A 17,390-nucleotide genomic window follows, 5' to 3' on the forward strand; every position below is an offset into this window, starting at 1 on the left:
GCACAAGTACATTCTGTAAAATGGTTGGCATCAGGAAGAGCATCAAGCCATAGAAACCAAGCTAAAACCAACAACTGGAGCCTGGTGTTGCTCTCCAGTTTGCCAGCTCCTGTCAAACTGTCCAACCCAAGCCAGCAAGGAAAACAGGCGTCAAACAATAATGATGATAATGATGATATATACACATATATATCATCATCGTTTAATGTTCATTTCCATGTTGACAGAACTGGCAAGCCAGAGAGCTACACCAGCTCCAGTTGTCTGTTTTGGCATGGTTTCTATGGCTGGATGCCCTTCCTTATGTCAACCATTTTACTGAGTGTACAGGGTGTGTTTTAGGTGGTACTGGCACTGGCAAGGTCACCAAATAACTTGCAAGACAAAAACCCTGTAACTAAGAGAAGCAATGGTATTGAGAAAGGTGCCTTTGTACCAAGAGATGAGGGGTTAAACTATAATGGAGGGGCAGAAAAGAAAAAAACTAAAACCTTTTGAAGGCAGATCACAAGCACTAGTTGCAGTCCAATGACTACAACCTGTGAAAGAAAACCTTATGTCTCATTTTCATTCCATTTAAAATTGTTTCCAGTATATTTGACCAATACATAATACTGATAAAATATAGTAATCTGATTATAATAATTATTTATTAGGTAGTGCATTTGCTTGAAGTATCTCTAACTAATTGCCAAAGAAACCATGACACAAGTCTAAGTATGTAACTATATGATTATAAACCTATTTTTGAAATAATACATAATTAAATACCCTTGTTATTCTTGTTATTGTTTAGTCCCATCTTAGCTTTGATCAAGCAAACTTATAATAGTCAAAGGTGTTACTGTTAAGACCATCCATTCTTTTTTGTTGTGGGATACTATATTTAGAACTTCAATATCCAGTCTTTCCATCCTATTTTTTATAACCCTAGCCATTACTGTCTTGAGTCACAGGACTTACAGGGCCAGGTAACCAATTTCCATGGTGTATAAGTGATTGATATTACATCATTCTTCTGGAATCGGACACCAATCCATTACAGGATTATTCGTTTACAATTGAATGGATTGAAGCAAAGTGAAATTAAGTTTTTTACTCAAGAACACAACACACTTCCCTGTCCAGTAATTGAAACCATGATCTTGTGATCATGAGTGCAACACCCCAAGTACTAGGCCACGTACCTTCACATTTTTTAAAACAGTGGGATATAAAGCGGGATTTGGGTAAGCTGAATCAAGACAGTACAAGTTTTACATTTTGTGCAGATTATTATTTTTTTATGATTCTTTCATAGTTTGATATAACTACACTTGTTTTGAATAGCAATATACAAAATTTGAATTTCTCCTCTTTACTCTCTCTCTCTCTCTCTCTCTCTCTCTCTCTCTCTCTCTCTCTCACACACACACACACACACACACACACACACACACACATATATATGGAGAAACAAGGAAGTGAATGGACAAAACAAAGGTTAGTGAAGACTCATTTGTTTTGCCAGAGATAACCTCTTATGTTGGTGATATGAAAAATGCACTGTTCCATGCTGTAAAGTGGCTGGTGTAAAGAAATGCAACCAGTTGCAAAAACCATTTCAAAGTTTCAAAACTCCCACCAAAGAAAAAAAAATACAAAACATGTCAGGTACAATTAGAGATGGATCTATTTTGCTCTGTTTTTGTGTGTGCCAGAAAAAGAAAAAAGGAGCATGGACAAATGACTTGACACTATGGTACCCCTCTAACCTATCCCATCATGGAAAAAGAGATGTAAAATTTGATGAAGCTCTCCTTGATAACTCAGAGAACCATACGTTGCTTATAGTGCACAAACACTAGAAAGGTTGTCATATCCTCAATTAGACCAAAGACTTACAAACAGCTTCCTTGTGCAAGTGTTGTCAATCAGAAGTCCTACATACCAGATACCAATAGATTTTAGAGATCATAAAGAAAGAATGTGCAGTTTCAAGGCCTTCCTCTTGTACATGTTCCTATTTCTCTTACCAAATACTTTACAGAGTGTATTGGGTACAATATTGAAGAGGTTGTCATATTCTCAATAAGACCAAAGAGTCCTTTTTATTGTATGTAGTTTCTGTCTTTTCATGACTAATGTGACTGAGAGCATGAATAGAAGAATGATGACCAAGGGGATGGAAGAGGAGAGAGTATGAGTATGAACTTGACTGATATTGGCAGAGAGAATAGTTTCCTGAAATTTTTCAATGCTGTATTTTTACACTACTAATTGGATTACCTAGTTAACAAAATTGATCACCAACTTCTAGTGATCCTACTAAAGAAATTAATTTCCTGTGTATTCTTACTGCTATTTTGGGGCCACTGCCAAATTTGACCTCCTGTGTTAGCCTGTCTGTGATCCCACAATGCCATTTATGTCTCCATAGTTTATACTGGGTAGACTATATGAAATTTCTATCTACTGATGGTCGTTGTGTCCTTCTTTGCTAAGTTGTCTTTGAGGTTTCTTGGTTCTATGGTTTGCTACCCTATCTAAAATTTCTTTTGTAAATCTTCTACTCATTTATCATCAGCATATAGAAATTTCCATTGACATTCAATTTTAAACTTTTCTGTTTTACATGGAGCACTATAATAATCAAATGGGCGTGAGAACTGAGCCCCAAAACAGACTAAATTACTCACTAAACTCATTACTCACTGCACCTCTTGTACAGGGCTCATATGCCTCGACACAAGTCACTTGTCGAGGCTTAGTTTCTTTTGTGACTATCAGGTTACTAAGTGTGAAACTCTATCAAAGGCCTCTTGCAGGATGACAAATGCTAGATATAGGGGGTTATTACTAGCTATGTACTTCTCCCAAAGTTGTCTCATTAGGAAGAAGGCATCAATAGTACATCTTGTTGGTACAAAGCTGATTGCATCTCAACTTGGCTATTTCTGTTCCTAATTAATTAGGGCTACAACCTTTTCTGTAACTTTCATAACCTGTTTCAACAATTTACCTGTAGTTTTCTCTGTTGCCGGTGCATCACCTTTGCTCTTGTGGCAGCTGATGAGTTGATGATAAGGCTGCTCTGCCCTCTACCTGTTTTCTCAGTGATACCTTCTTGTTGTACAACTTGATTTACTATATGAATGAGTAGCATGTATCCTACATTGCAAGACACATATAGAAATAAATAAACAAATATATATTCACACACATGTACACACATACACACACATACATGCACATGCACACACACACACACATATATACACATACATATATGTTCATGTCATTTTATATATGTATAAAGAATAATAAATTTCTACTCTACAAAAACATAGATTAATGTAAAATAGTGTTTTTTTTTATAACTGAACATAAAAACAAACATTAATACACTCACACACACACACACACACACATGTTCATGTCATTTTATGTTTGCATGGGTAATACAAGTATATTTTTAAAGCAATGTTTTTATAGCCAGATGCTTTTCTTGTTAACCAATATCTTTTTTTGTTTTGGCTATTTTGTTTGTTTGTTTGTTTTTAGTAAGGGATCTCATATTCTACACATCTTTGAAGCAGCAAAACCAGTGGATGATTTGTAGATAAGGAAAATGCAACATCACTGTTTGTAACTCACCAGTTTTCAAAAAAACAAATGCTAACACACAGACACATACAAATATATATACATTTGCATTCATACACATATGTTTGTGTGCGTGTGTGCACTGACATATATATTATATGTTTGTATGTGTGTAAGTATGTGACAAGCTTCTTTTAGTTTGTGTGTACAAAATCTACTCACATGACTTTGGTTGGCCCAGAGTTAGAGTAGAAGACATTTGACCAAGTTGCTGTGCAGTGGAACTAAACCTGAAACTACATGGTTGGGTAGTGAACTTCTTAACCACACACAAAATACCATGTATATGTATGTATATATATCATCATCATCGTTTAACGTCCGCTTTCCATGCTAGCATGGGTTGGACGATTTGACTGAGGACTGGTGAAACCGGATGGCAACACCAGGCTCCAGTCTGATTTGGCAGAGTTTCTACAGCTGGATGCCCTTCCTAACGCCAACCACTCAGAGAGTGTAGTGGGTGCTTTTACGTGTCACCCGCACGAAAACGGCCACGCTCGAAATGGTGTCTTTTATGTGCCACCCGCACAAGCCAGTCCAGGGGCACTGGCAACGATCTCGCTCGAAAATCCTACAGGAGCCAGTCAGGCGGTACTGGCAACGGCCACGCTCAAAATGGTGCATCTCATGTGCCACCCGCACAAGAACCAGTCCAGGGGCACTGGCAACGATCTTACTTGGCTTGCCGGGTCTTCTCACGCACAGCCCATTTCCAAAGGTCTCGGTCCGTAGTCATCGCCTCGGTGAGGCCCAATGTACGAAGGTCTTGCCTCACCACCTCAGCCCAGGTCTTCCTGGGCCTACCTCTTCCACGGGTTCCCTCAACTGTTAGGGTGTGGCACTTTTTCACGCAGCTATCCTCCTCCATTCTCACCACATGTCCATACCAGCGCAATCGTCTCTCTTGCACGCCACAACTGATGCTTCTAATGTTCAGCTTTTCTCTCAAGATACTTACACTCTGACGGGTATTCACATTGACATTACACATCCAACGGAGCATACTGGCTTCATTCCTTGCGAGCTTACGTATGTCCTCAGCAGTTACAGCCCATGTTTCACTGCCATGTAGCATGGTTGTTCGTACGCATGCGTCATACAGTCTGCCTTTTACTCTGAGTGAGAGTCCCTTTGTCGCCAGCAGGGGTAAGAGCTCTCTAAACTTTGCCCAGGCTATTCTTATTCTAGCAGCTACACTTTCAGCGCACCCACCCCCACTACTAACTTGGTCGCCCAGATAGCGGAAGCTATCGACTACCTCTAGTTTTTCACCCTGGAATGAGATAGAAGTTGTTTCCTGTTTGTTTGCAGTCTTTATTGCACCTGAACATCTGCCACAAACAAAAACTAACTTGCTAGTTAACCTGCCTTTGATGTTGCTGCACCTCTTATGTGTCCATAGCTTGCACCGGGTACATCTTATAGAGTTACTACCTACTCCTTTTCTACATACTGAGCAGGGCCATCTACCTGAAGGGGTTTGTGTTTTATCTACCTTCCTACTTATTAGGATTTTGGTTTTAGCTAGGTTGACTCTAAGGCCCTTCAATTCTAGACCTTGCTTCCACACCTGAAACTTCTCCTCTAGTTCTGATAGTGACTCCGCAATTAGGGCAAGGTCATCAGCATAGAGGAGCTCCCAGGGGCAACCTGTCTTGAACTCCTCTGTGATTGCCTGGAGGACTATGGTAAATAATAGGGGGCTGAGGACGGAACCTTGGTGGACCCCTACCTCTACCCGGAATTCATTGCTGTACTCATTTCCAACCCTCACCTTACTGGCCGCATCTCTGTACATGGCTCGCACAGCTCTCACTAGCCATTCTTCTATCCCAAGTTTCCTCATTGACCACCAGATAAGGGATCGGGGGACCCTGTCAAAGGCTTTCTCCATGTCAACGAAAGCCAGGTACAGAGGTTTATCCTTGGCTAGGTATTTCTCTTGCAACTGTCTCACTAGAAATAAGGCATCAGTAGTGCTTTTACCTGGCACGAACCCAAACTGCATCTCATCTAAATTGATTCGCTCCCTAATTAGTTGGGCTATGACCCTCTCTGTAACTTTCATAACCTGATCTAACAGCTTGATGCCTCTGTAATTATTTGTATCTAAAGCGTCCCCTTTACCTTTGTAGCAGTTGACTATGATGCTGCTACACCAGTCATAGGGTATGACTCCTTCGTGTATCACCTGGTTCGTAATACGGGTGACTAGGCTATAGCCAACACTGCCAGATATTTTGAGCATCTCTGCAGTGATTCCTGATGGGCCGGGGGCTTTCCCGGTCTTCATACTCTTAATTGCTTTATCTACCCTGGTACTATCAACTCGGATAGCTGGTCCCTCTATTGGGTCGACATAAGGCAGGCTCTCTTTCTCCCATTCATTCTCTTTATTAAGCAATCTATCGTAGTGGCATCTCCAGACCTCTTTCTTTGCATCCTCATTTAATGCAAGCGTACCATCATCCATGCGAACACATTTCTCTCCTACAACATCACTATTCTCTCTCCTACACTGTCTTGCAACCCGAAATACCTCGAGTCTTTGGTCCTCACGGCGCAGAACATTGGCAAATCTTTCCTTATCTGCTTCCCCTCTGGCTAAATAAACCTGTCGCCTAGCCTCCCTTCTGGCACATTGGTACAATTCCCTGCTACCACCGTTCTTCCAGTCCTTCCATATATATATATATATATATATACACATACACATATACAAATATATCCACATGTATTCATATCTATCTGTTTATGTCTGTATCTACATACATATAACATAATGTTTTGTGTGTGTGTGTGTGTGTTATGTATGCAGATTAAAACAATTAAATTTTAATTCTCATAGCAATGAAAAACTCACTTTTTGACTAGTATTAAAATTAACCCAGTTCTGTATCAATTTAAAATAGTTAAAATGCTGCACTTTATGGAATGTTACATTTTAATTTTCTTTGTTTAATTGTTTCATATTATTTCACGTATTTTAAACTATGTAAGATAAATATCTACAAAATTAAAATTTGGTGTGTTCATATATCAATTAATAATTTTTGTCTGTTCCAACTATATGACATCCTGATTAATATAAATAAATATTTATTACCAACAATATTAATATCGATTTGTTACATTGCTATGAAGCCCAAATTTTTTTTAAGGGTGATACATCCTGTCAATTGTATGATTCAGGAGTGCCCTCTTTGGCCATGTTGCTTGATTTTCCAAGTTAAATGCTGCTTACCATGTTGTATTCACTAAGGATTCAGCTGGGTCGACAACTTGTGTTGGTCGACCATATGCCACATGGTCACAGCAGCTGATGAGGTATCTCACAGAGATAGGGACTGAATGAGACTCTGCTCAATGGGTTGCCTGGGAGGACCCAGGAATATACTGACAAACAGTGAATGCAGTAATGCGCTGCAGTGGCACATGCTCCAACACCTGACCTGTTACATATTACTATGAGGTTCATGCCTTTCTTAAAGGCATAGATCTACTCATGTGTAATTTTTCATCAAATGATATGTAATTAAAAGTATAAAATAAATGTTCATTAAAAACCTAGCTTTACACCTTGTGCTCATCTTTTATATTTTTCTATAACTTTAACTAAAGCTAACCAAAATACTAGCAGTAATTATTATCATTATATTCATCTTAGCTCATATCTGAATCATTTCTTCTTTCAATACTCCCAGAATAATTTTTATTGTTACTTCCATCCCCAGCAGCACTACCAACAGCATTTCTTTTATGTAACCAGCATAATTTTTTTGAAACTATTTCTTTAAGAATATTATTCCTTCTATTGCTTCTACCACTACAATCATACTTGCTCTTGAGCTTACTGAGCATTCCTTACTGTTGCTGATATTTATTGTCACCACTACCAGTATAGTTGTCATAACTGTTTACAAAGATAAACACAATCAAGGAAGGCACTGATGATGTAGCTATATACATATAGTCTGCTTCTCCCTTTTAAATCAATCCAGTTTGTTAATAGGAGCCCATCACTTGGATGCACGAAAGACTTTAGACAAAGCCCCATATGCACACGTGCCGGAGTTGTTGTCACTGCTACCATTACGGTTACAGCAACTAGGACTACTGCTTCAGCGGCTACTATTGTTCGCTTTCCCAACCAACCTGGTAGTATAGAATTAATATGATTTTGCTTTGAATTTTCTTCCTTTTCCCATTAAAATTCAAATGAACAACAACAAAAACAAAAACCCACTATCTTTGTGTTCCCTTATTGTTACTTGTAAGCCTAGTATTTACTATTGCTACTCATATTTCTCCTGTTAAATACACTCTGCTTATTATGTTGTCACATGATTGATTCGCTTTCGGATTATGAACTATCAGCTCAGGTAAGAGGAAATCATATCCCTCATCATTCATAGATTTAATTACTGAGTTAAAAATAAAATGGGTCTTTAATTAGATTCCTTTGTTATTTAAAATATCCAAGATTTATTTATGAATAATATGGTTTTCGCAGACATTCATAATTAAATTTTGTTCAGAATTCAATTCAAGGTTAGATATATTGCAAGATAGACATGTTATAATAATCTCTGGCCTGTGTAAAATATAAATTGAACTGATGATACAGTTTCAGTTCTCGTTTTGAAATATTTTTAATTACTTAAGAGTCTTAATATCTGTAGGAGAGGCATTAATGTCATAAATTCTCATTTTTTAAATTTCCTATAAAAAAGAGTTTTGTTAGAATAATCGATGTTATATTTATTGCCTTTTTTTTCATTTTTGGTTGCCATAAGTAGTTAAAATCTTAGAATTTTGTATCTAGGTATCCGTTTGTCAGGTAGTCTGTTTGTCTGACTATCTATTTGTCTATTTCCATTTATGTATCTCTTTATACATACATGCACGCATACATATGTGTATAAGTACATATATATAGGCATTGATGTATATATGTGTATATGTTTATATAGGTACATACACACAATTATATGTATATATGTAGATATAAAGATGATGATGATATATATATACACAGATATATATATGTGTGTGTGTGTGTGTGTGTGTGTGTGTGTGTATCTGTATCTATATCTATCTATCTAATATATATAGATAAATAGATAGATAGATAGATATATAGATATGGATACAGATATATATATATATATATATATATATATATATATATATATATATATACATACATACGTATACGCACACACATATGTATATCTGTGTATATATATATGTATATATTATCATCACCATCTTTATATATATATATATATATATATATATATATATATATGTATATATATATGCATACATACATATATACATACATATATTTGTGTGCATGTATCTATATATACATATGCACATATACACATCAATGTCTATAACTATGTATATATACATGTGTGTGTATACATATACATACATACATACATACATACATACATACATACATACATATATATATATATATATATATATATATATATATATATATATATATATATATATGTTTATGAATTTGTGTTGCAAAATAAATATATATATATACATATATACATGCATATATATATATATATATATATATATATATATATATATATATACCTAATTTTGCAAAGAAAATGAAGGTTAACAGTGATGTCAAAATTTCACCAACAAAATTAAATGAAATACTCTGATTGAATGCTTTAAATGACCATTCCATTTGTCTTCATATATAACTATACATAAATACAAACATATATATACATGTGTATGTGTGTATATGTATTTATATATATGTATGTATGTATACAGACACGTATCCATGCATATAGATATATACATATACAAATATATATATGTGTTAATGATTGTATGTGTGTGTACAATATCTATGTTTATATATATTATATACATTATATATATGTATGCATGTATATATGAGATATATATATATTCATATTATATATATGTATGAGATATACATATGATATATATTCATATTATATGTACATACATTTATATATACACACACATGTATATTTACACACACCTACATATACATGTATAAGTGTGTAAAAGTACGTCTATATAAATTTTTTTGTAAATTATTGTAAGGATGAAATGTCACAATCAGTAGAAGTCTCAGACTATAATGTCCATATAACTCTATATTAATATTCATATACTATAAATGTTATATTTATTTTCCTAAATAGCATGTATATTTGTATAGCTTTTATATACATTTACTGAAATTTATGTAGGTAGCATAAAATCCATGACTTCCTTATATGTCAAATATGTCAAATGATATCAAATAATGTCAGGCTAAATTGTTATTTTAAAAGGCTAATATCTAGGAAATCTTATTTGAAAGTGAAGTTATTTGCCGTAAACTACTTAGTGCTACTGTAACAGTTTAGAATAATGGAATTACACACTAATTAAGATCGGTAAGTACAATGAAGAAAGTATAAACAGAAAGCTTTTTTCACAAAAGAGCTTCTCTATTATACACAGTAACAAAACAAGTGTCTCAGTATCACTAAAACAACTTTATACCTAAGGGAAAAAAACCGCTTAAAATAATAGACATTACTAACAAAACAACAACAACAACAACAACAACAACAATAACAATAATAATAGCAATAATAATAATAGCAATAATAATAATAATGATGATTATAGTGACGGTGATTATGGTGATGATGAGCTTATTGTATACAATTAACTCATTATTATTATTAAATAAAAAGCATTTAAAAAATATAGAAACTATTATTATTATTATTATTATTATTATTATTATTATTATTATTATTATTATTGAGACAGCAAGCTGGCGGAATCGTAAGCACACTGGGAAAAATGCTTAGCGGCATTTCATTCGTCTTTACGTTCTGAGTTCAAATTCCACCAAGGTTAACTTTACCTTTCATCCTTTCAGGGTCGATAAATTAAGTACCAGTGAAGCACTGGGGTCTATGTGATTGACTTACCTCCTCCCCAAAATTTCAGGTTTTGTGCCTTTAATAGAAAAGGGTTATTATTATTATTAAATAAAAAACATTTTAAAAATATTGTAACTATTATTTATTATTATTATTATTAAGGTTGTGAGCTGGCAGAATTCTTAGCATACTGGGCAAAATGCTTAACAACATATTGTCTGTCTTTATGTTCTGAGTTCAAATTTGCCAAGGTCGACTTTGCCTTTCATCCTTTTGAGGTTCATAATATAAATACTAGTTGAGTACTGGAATTGATGTAACTGTCTAACTCTCTTCTCTGAAATTACTGACTTTGTACCGGATTTTAAAACTATTATTATTTCCATAATTTTAAAACCTCTTCTTAGCATTATTGTTATTTTATAACTTCAAGTTGTGATTGTTAATCTATTTTGTTAAAGAAATACATTTTTTTATACTAATTATTTTCTTCAAATTGAAAAAAATAAAGATTTTATTAAAATTGATAATTGTAGCAGATGAAACTAATTTTTAATATTAATTCAATCATTTGAAAGTGAGAGATGTTTGTTTTGATTTCTCATTGCATATGTATGTGTGTATGTGGCGTGTATATATATATACATATATATATATATATATATATATATATGTGTGTATGTATGTATGTATACCATTGTCGTTTAACGTCCGCTTTCCATGCTGGCATGGGTTGGATGGTTTGACTGAGGACTGACAAGCCAAGAGGCTGTACCAGACTCCAATCTGATTTAGCAAAGTTTCTACAGCTGGATGCCCTTCCTAATGCCAACCACTGTGAGAGTATAGTGGGTGCTTTTTACATGCCACCAGCACCCCCCCCCCCCACATATACATACATATATGGTTGGCGTTAGGAAGGGCATCCAGCTGTAGAAACTCTGCCAAATTAGATTGGAGCCTGGTGTTGCCATCCGGTTTCACCAGTCCTCAGTCAAATCGTCCAACCCATGCTAGCATGGAAAGCGGACGTTAAACGATGATGATGATGATGATGATATAGTCCTAGTGACACAAAAAAAAAAAGCACCCAATATACACTGTAAAATGATTGGGTTTAGGAAGAGCGTTCAGCTATAGAAAGCATGCCAAAGCTGACATGGAAGCTCAGCACAGCCCTACAACTTACCAGATCCTGTCAAACCATCCAACTCATGCCAACATGGAAAACAGATGTTAGATGATGATGACGATGGTGATGATGATGATGAGGAGGATGATGATATTTTTAGTTGAATTAGAACATAATCTCTGCAATAGAAGAAATCTGTGCAGTGACAAAAATTGTAGCTGTTGTGGCTATTTTCATATTCAGTTGTAATAGTTAAATAAAATTAGTTTTACAAGGGGAAAAAAACTTAAACGGTGTATTAAATTGATTCTGTAAGTACAAAATTAATTAAATATTTTTGTACATGTATTTTCCAACAACATTTTATCTTGAACTGTATAATATATATTACTAAACTTGTGTGAGACTTTGAAATTAAAATACTTTTTCTAAAATTTCCAAAATTTCCTCGAAAGATTTTTAGTCAAATTCATCAACTCAAGTACTTATTTTTTGTTAATTACTCTAATGGTCTCTTTTGCTGAACTGCTAAGTTATAGCGATGTAAACAAACCAGCATTGGCTGTCAAGTAGTGGGGATGTGACAAACACAGACACAAGGATGTGTGTGTGTGTGTGTGTTTGCATGTGTGATGGGCTCCCATGCAGTTTCTGTTTACCAGATTCATACAAAAGGCTTTGGTCAGCCTGGGGCTATAGTAGACGATACTTGCCCAAGATACTGTGCAGTAGAATTGAACCTGAAATCAAATGGTTGCAAAACAGCAGAAATCAGAAATACTGAAATAAATTTAAATATTAGGAAACCTTTTGCTATGATAATGAACTATATAAGAAGGCAAACTCATTTCTTTTGGCTGTTATTATAAAGTTGGTTGCTTTATATAGCAGTTGAACATTCTATGCTACTAACTGCAGAAGGCGAATTAGGGTGTCTTCTCTGAGAAGTATTCAACATATCATGAAATGATCCATCAGGAGAATCCCCACCTCTTTTTTTCTTTTTGCACACCATAAGCATAGAAGGAATGTGCTTACATTCTTATATAGGTCATAATCACAATCACGGCTTTTTGATAGTCATATGAAAGTATACAACTTAGAGGTAAACTGCTAGACGTTCTGTCTACAATGGCAAACAATTTATGAATGTGCAAGAGAAATTACCATATTTGATACCATAAAAAACACATGGACATATTAGACACACCCCCTCGGGATAAAGAGCATTAAGGACAAAATTAGCATATGGGAGGTCTAATTTCATATGTAGGCGATTCTTTTGAGACATGTTTTTGGAAAAGGTGTGTCTTATATACCTTAGAATACATTATACTCACTTACATGACCTTCCTAGTTGTTATTTTTACAATTTTGTTCCTCGAGATTGAAACAATTCTGGCTTAAGGTTCATCTTTCATATTTTGATTGGTTCGTTTCTAATTGTCATTAAGTCCCCTATTTCTTTATTATGAATTTCTCAACAGGTAAGGTTTGAGCTTGGAATCCTTGCTACTGAAATTAGGTAAAGGTTCTGAGTTTGAAATCAGCATAAAGGAGTATTCAATAAGTCACATAATGCTAAATGGTAATACCAATATATAGCATAGGAAAATGAAAAATAAAAAGTGAAAGATATTGTTTTTTAGGTATAAGGTCACAGATGTATCAAAGAGGAAAATTGCATAAGGTTTATTTATGCCTGTTTTTTAGTAGAATGAAATGGTTTCTTTCAATCAAAAGTTAAACTAGTTGACCGACCTTAGCTTACTGGAACTCTATCTTGCCCAATTACCTGTCCTCTGAAAAGAAGAAGCTTAAATAAATAAAAGCATGATTTCAGAACAAATATTTCATTTGATTTTAATCTGTATGAAACATGTATTCTTTTATTGGCTTATTTTCCCCTTCATTCTAATGATAGGAGCATGAATACAAAATGCGTTTACATACTCATACATAAACACACTGACACACTAACACACACATATACACACACATCATGTGATTAGTATGGCTGTAGACATGTAAATAAAAGTTTATGCTAATTGGGGAGAAGCTTATTTTAAAATCTTTAAAAGAAGATTTTGTTTTTTCTTTAGTAAAGAGAAGGCAGTATTCCTCATGATGGGAAGGGACAGCCCCTTCACCTTAGGGGAAATATGCAACAGACCAGACAAATTACCATATTTGATGGAGCTAAGATGGTTTTCAATCTTTTAAACTTGTGCAACTCTATGGTAAAGAAAGTGGAGGTATATGGTCTAGTGGTTAGGATGTTATGCTCATGATTTCAATCAACCATGGTTTCAATTCCTAGACCAGATGGTATCTTGTATTATTGAACAAAACACTTCATTCCACATTGCTTCAGCTGTCAGTAGCCTGGGGTCCCATTCAGGGGATTATTGTGATCTTGGTGACTTATATGCCACAGAAACTGGATAACCAATGTCATGAGTCTTAGGACTCAAGGTAGTAATGTCCAAGGATTGGTGATGATGATGATGATGACGATGACGACAACGATGATGACGACGACAACAACGATTAAACTTGCTCATCACTATCATAAAGAATTATATGGATGCAAGGTATTTTGGGGTGGAGGAAATCAGATGCACTTTCCCTACATCAGCCCATAAGAGTGGGGGAATTTCGGTTATGTTTGGTGGGGGTCTGGGTCTGGTACTTGTTCACTTGAGAATCACATGAATGAGAAAGGTAGAACTATTCATCCTTTTGTGAAATGAATTTGTTAATGTTTGGTGTTATTTAGTATAAACTCTAAATGATAATCTGCGATCTTTTTGGCGTTTACTTGATTATTAGCAACAAGTTGAGTAATTAACCTCATTAAATATTCTAAATTTTGAATAATTGATTTAGTAAGATTATTGTTTTTATTACCTTTACCTGAAAAGTGATATCAGTGCTGTAAAGCACACCTAGTGCCCAGTTCACGAGACAAACTTTTCTCTTTGAAATACGAAAATTATGTCTCACAGAGTTCTGTATGAGGAATTAAGCTTCTCTCTCTCTCTCTCTCTCTCTCTCTCTCTCTCTCTCTCTCTCTCTCTCTCTCTCTTTCTCCTCTTCCTTACTCACTCTCTCTCTCTCTCTCACACACACACACACACACAAACACCTAATTTTTAATTGATCATTTGAACAAATTACTAAAATAACTAATCAGTTTAACTCATGATTATTTATGCTAAGCACACCTCCCTATTTATGCCAACATGCTTTGAGCTGTTAAGAGTGAGAGGCCCTTATGGTCATCTGGCTTGCTAGAGATAACACCCAAATTTCCTTCATATTATACCTTACTGCCTTAGAAATTCCCTACACTTAAGAAAAAAATGGGATGGTCACTACTAGAACGCCTTTGATCATAAGTTTCCCTCGTATCAAACAATAACAACTGTAACGATATGCTTGAACTAGTAAGAAAGCTTCTATAAGGTTTCTCGATTTGCTAAAAAAAATAGTATTATAGTATTTGTTACATAAAATTATACCAACTTGGAAAAATGGATGTGGAAACATTGGGTAATGTAATACTAGATCCATTATGCCTGAAAGAAAAAGTATGGAATGGTTATGACAGGAATACCCTTGAACTTAAAAGTGAGTACTGTCTTGAGTCCTGAAATTCATAGGCCGGGGACCCAGTTTGCATGGTGTGTAAGTGACCGAGATCACAGCATTCACTCTGAACGAGATGCCAGTCGGTTACAGGGTTACTCATGTACAGCTGAATGCACTGGAGCAACATGAAATGAAGTGTTTTGCTCACAAACACAACGCACCACCCTGTCCAGGAATTGAAACCATGATCTTGTGATTGTGAGTTCAATGCTCCATTCACTAGGCCACATGCTTTTGCCTTTCAGCATAGATCTGTTCAGTCATGGTTAATCAATAACACCACAGTTGTGCTTTCCTTCCAGCAATATCTATGTTCTACCACTTGTAGTGTCAAAAATATAGCATTCATTTAAAAAATCCAGCTATTCTTGTTGTAGTAGTTTAACTCTGAGGTCAACACTGACTTGTTAGTAAAGGTATTCCAAACAGGACCATCCCATCATTTTTATATATCTAACCCATTTTGTAATGTGTCCAGCACGTAAAAGCACCATTCAAGCATGACTGATGCCAGTGCGGCCAGACTGGCACATAAAAAGCACCCACTACACTCTCAGAGGGATTGGCATTAGGAAGGGTATCCAGAAACCTTGCAAAATTAAATTGGAACCTCATGCAGCCACCCGGCTTGCCAGTCCTCAGTCAAACCATCCAACCCATGCCAGCATGGAAAGTGGATGTTAAACGATGACAATGCTGATGATGATGAGAAGGGGGTGATTTTAAGAAATTTAGCAGCTATTTCTGCATGTATGCCCCTTTGTTGGCTTCTATAAAAATGATTGGCAAATTTATGAGGAATGTGAAATATATGATGTATTATGATAGGGTTATGACTGATTATATATCAGATTAACAGCATGCATCTTTATCATAAATAGCTGAAATCATTGTTGGTTTTATCTCTCACCCAGTAAAGAAAGTTAATTCCTTTCAGCACATAATAACCTACTAATGTATAACATGCCTCTGTCAGTACTAGAGTTGTTGACATAAGAAGATACCACATACATATACTGTTTTATATCAACTATAAGCACTAATAATGGTGATTTCCCTGTCACACTAGCAGTCACTCTATTACCAATATATGTGGTATCTTTTCCAAGCAGTGATATATCATGTCATGGAATTAATTTACTCTTCTTACAGAAGCTTTCTCTCTCTCTCTCACTCTCTCTCTATATATATATATTGTTGAAAAAAGATTAGAGATCTATACAAATCAAATTTTTATATATAAAACAGATGGAGCACTGAATTAAGTCTAAGACATTTCAATTTAAGAGGGAATTTAATGAAAGATTATATAAATAAAAATATTAATGTTATCGGTTTCCATGTATTTCATCTTATATCATCATCATCATCATCGTTTAACATCCGTTTTCCATGCTAGTATGGGTTGGACAGTTCGACCAGGGTCTGGGAAGCCAGGAGGCTGCACCAGGCTCCAGTCTGATCTGGCAGTGTTTCTACAGCTGGATGCCCTTCCTAACGCCAACCACTCCGTGAGTGTAGTGGGTGCTTTTTACGTGCCACCGGCACAGGGGCCAGGGGAGGCTGGTAGCAGCCATGATCAGTTGGTGCTTTTTACATGCCACCGGCACAGAAGCCAGTTAGGGCGGTGCTGGCATCGGCCATGTTCGGATGGTGCTTTTTACGTGCCACTGGCATAGGTATCACAACTACAATTTCCAAAAATCAAAGGGAAATTGTAGTTGTGATACCCGTGCCGGTAGCATTTAAAATGCACCATCTGAACGTAGCTGATGCCAATGCCGCCTTGACTAGCTTCCGTGCCAGTGGCACTATCATCATCATCATCATCATCGTCGTTTAACGTCCGCTTTCCATGCTAGCATAGGTTGGACGATTTGACTGAGGACTGGTGGACCAGGAGGCGACACCAGGCTCCAATCTGATTTGGCAGAGTTTCTACAGCTGGATGCCCTTCCTAACACCAACCACTCCGAGAGTGTAGTGGGTGCTTTTAC

At 35.7% G+C, this 17,390-nt stretch overlaps 1 protein-coding gene across 8 annotated transcripts in view; it reads left to right on the forward strand.

Moving 5' to 3' along the window:
* LOC106873316 (mitogen-activated protein kinase kinase kinase 13-B) overlaps window positions 1–17,390 on the forward strand; it is a 204,224-nt gene that overhangs the window by 97,344 nt on the left and 89,490 nt on the right. For 2 of the 8 annotated variants that reach the window (XM_052970023.2, XM_089356302.1), the window contains exon 1: window positions 8,003–8,030. The exons of the other annotated variants lie outside the window; for them this stretch is intronic. The gene's annotated coding sequence lies outside the window, so the exon portion shown is untranslated. Of the gene's footprint in view, window positions 1–8,002; window positions 8,031–17,390 lie in introns of those variants that run through there. 8 annotated transcript variants of the gene reach the window in all.

Source organism: Octopus bimaculoides, chromosome 8 (genome assembly GCF_046866305.1).
Source record: "Octopus bimaculoides isolate indiv1 chromosome 8, ASM4686630v1, whole genome shotgun sequence".
NCBI classification, from domain to species: Eukaryota; Metazoa; Mollusca; class Cephalopoda; order Octopoda; family Octopodidae; genus Octopus; species Octopus bimaculoides.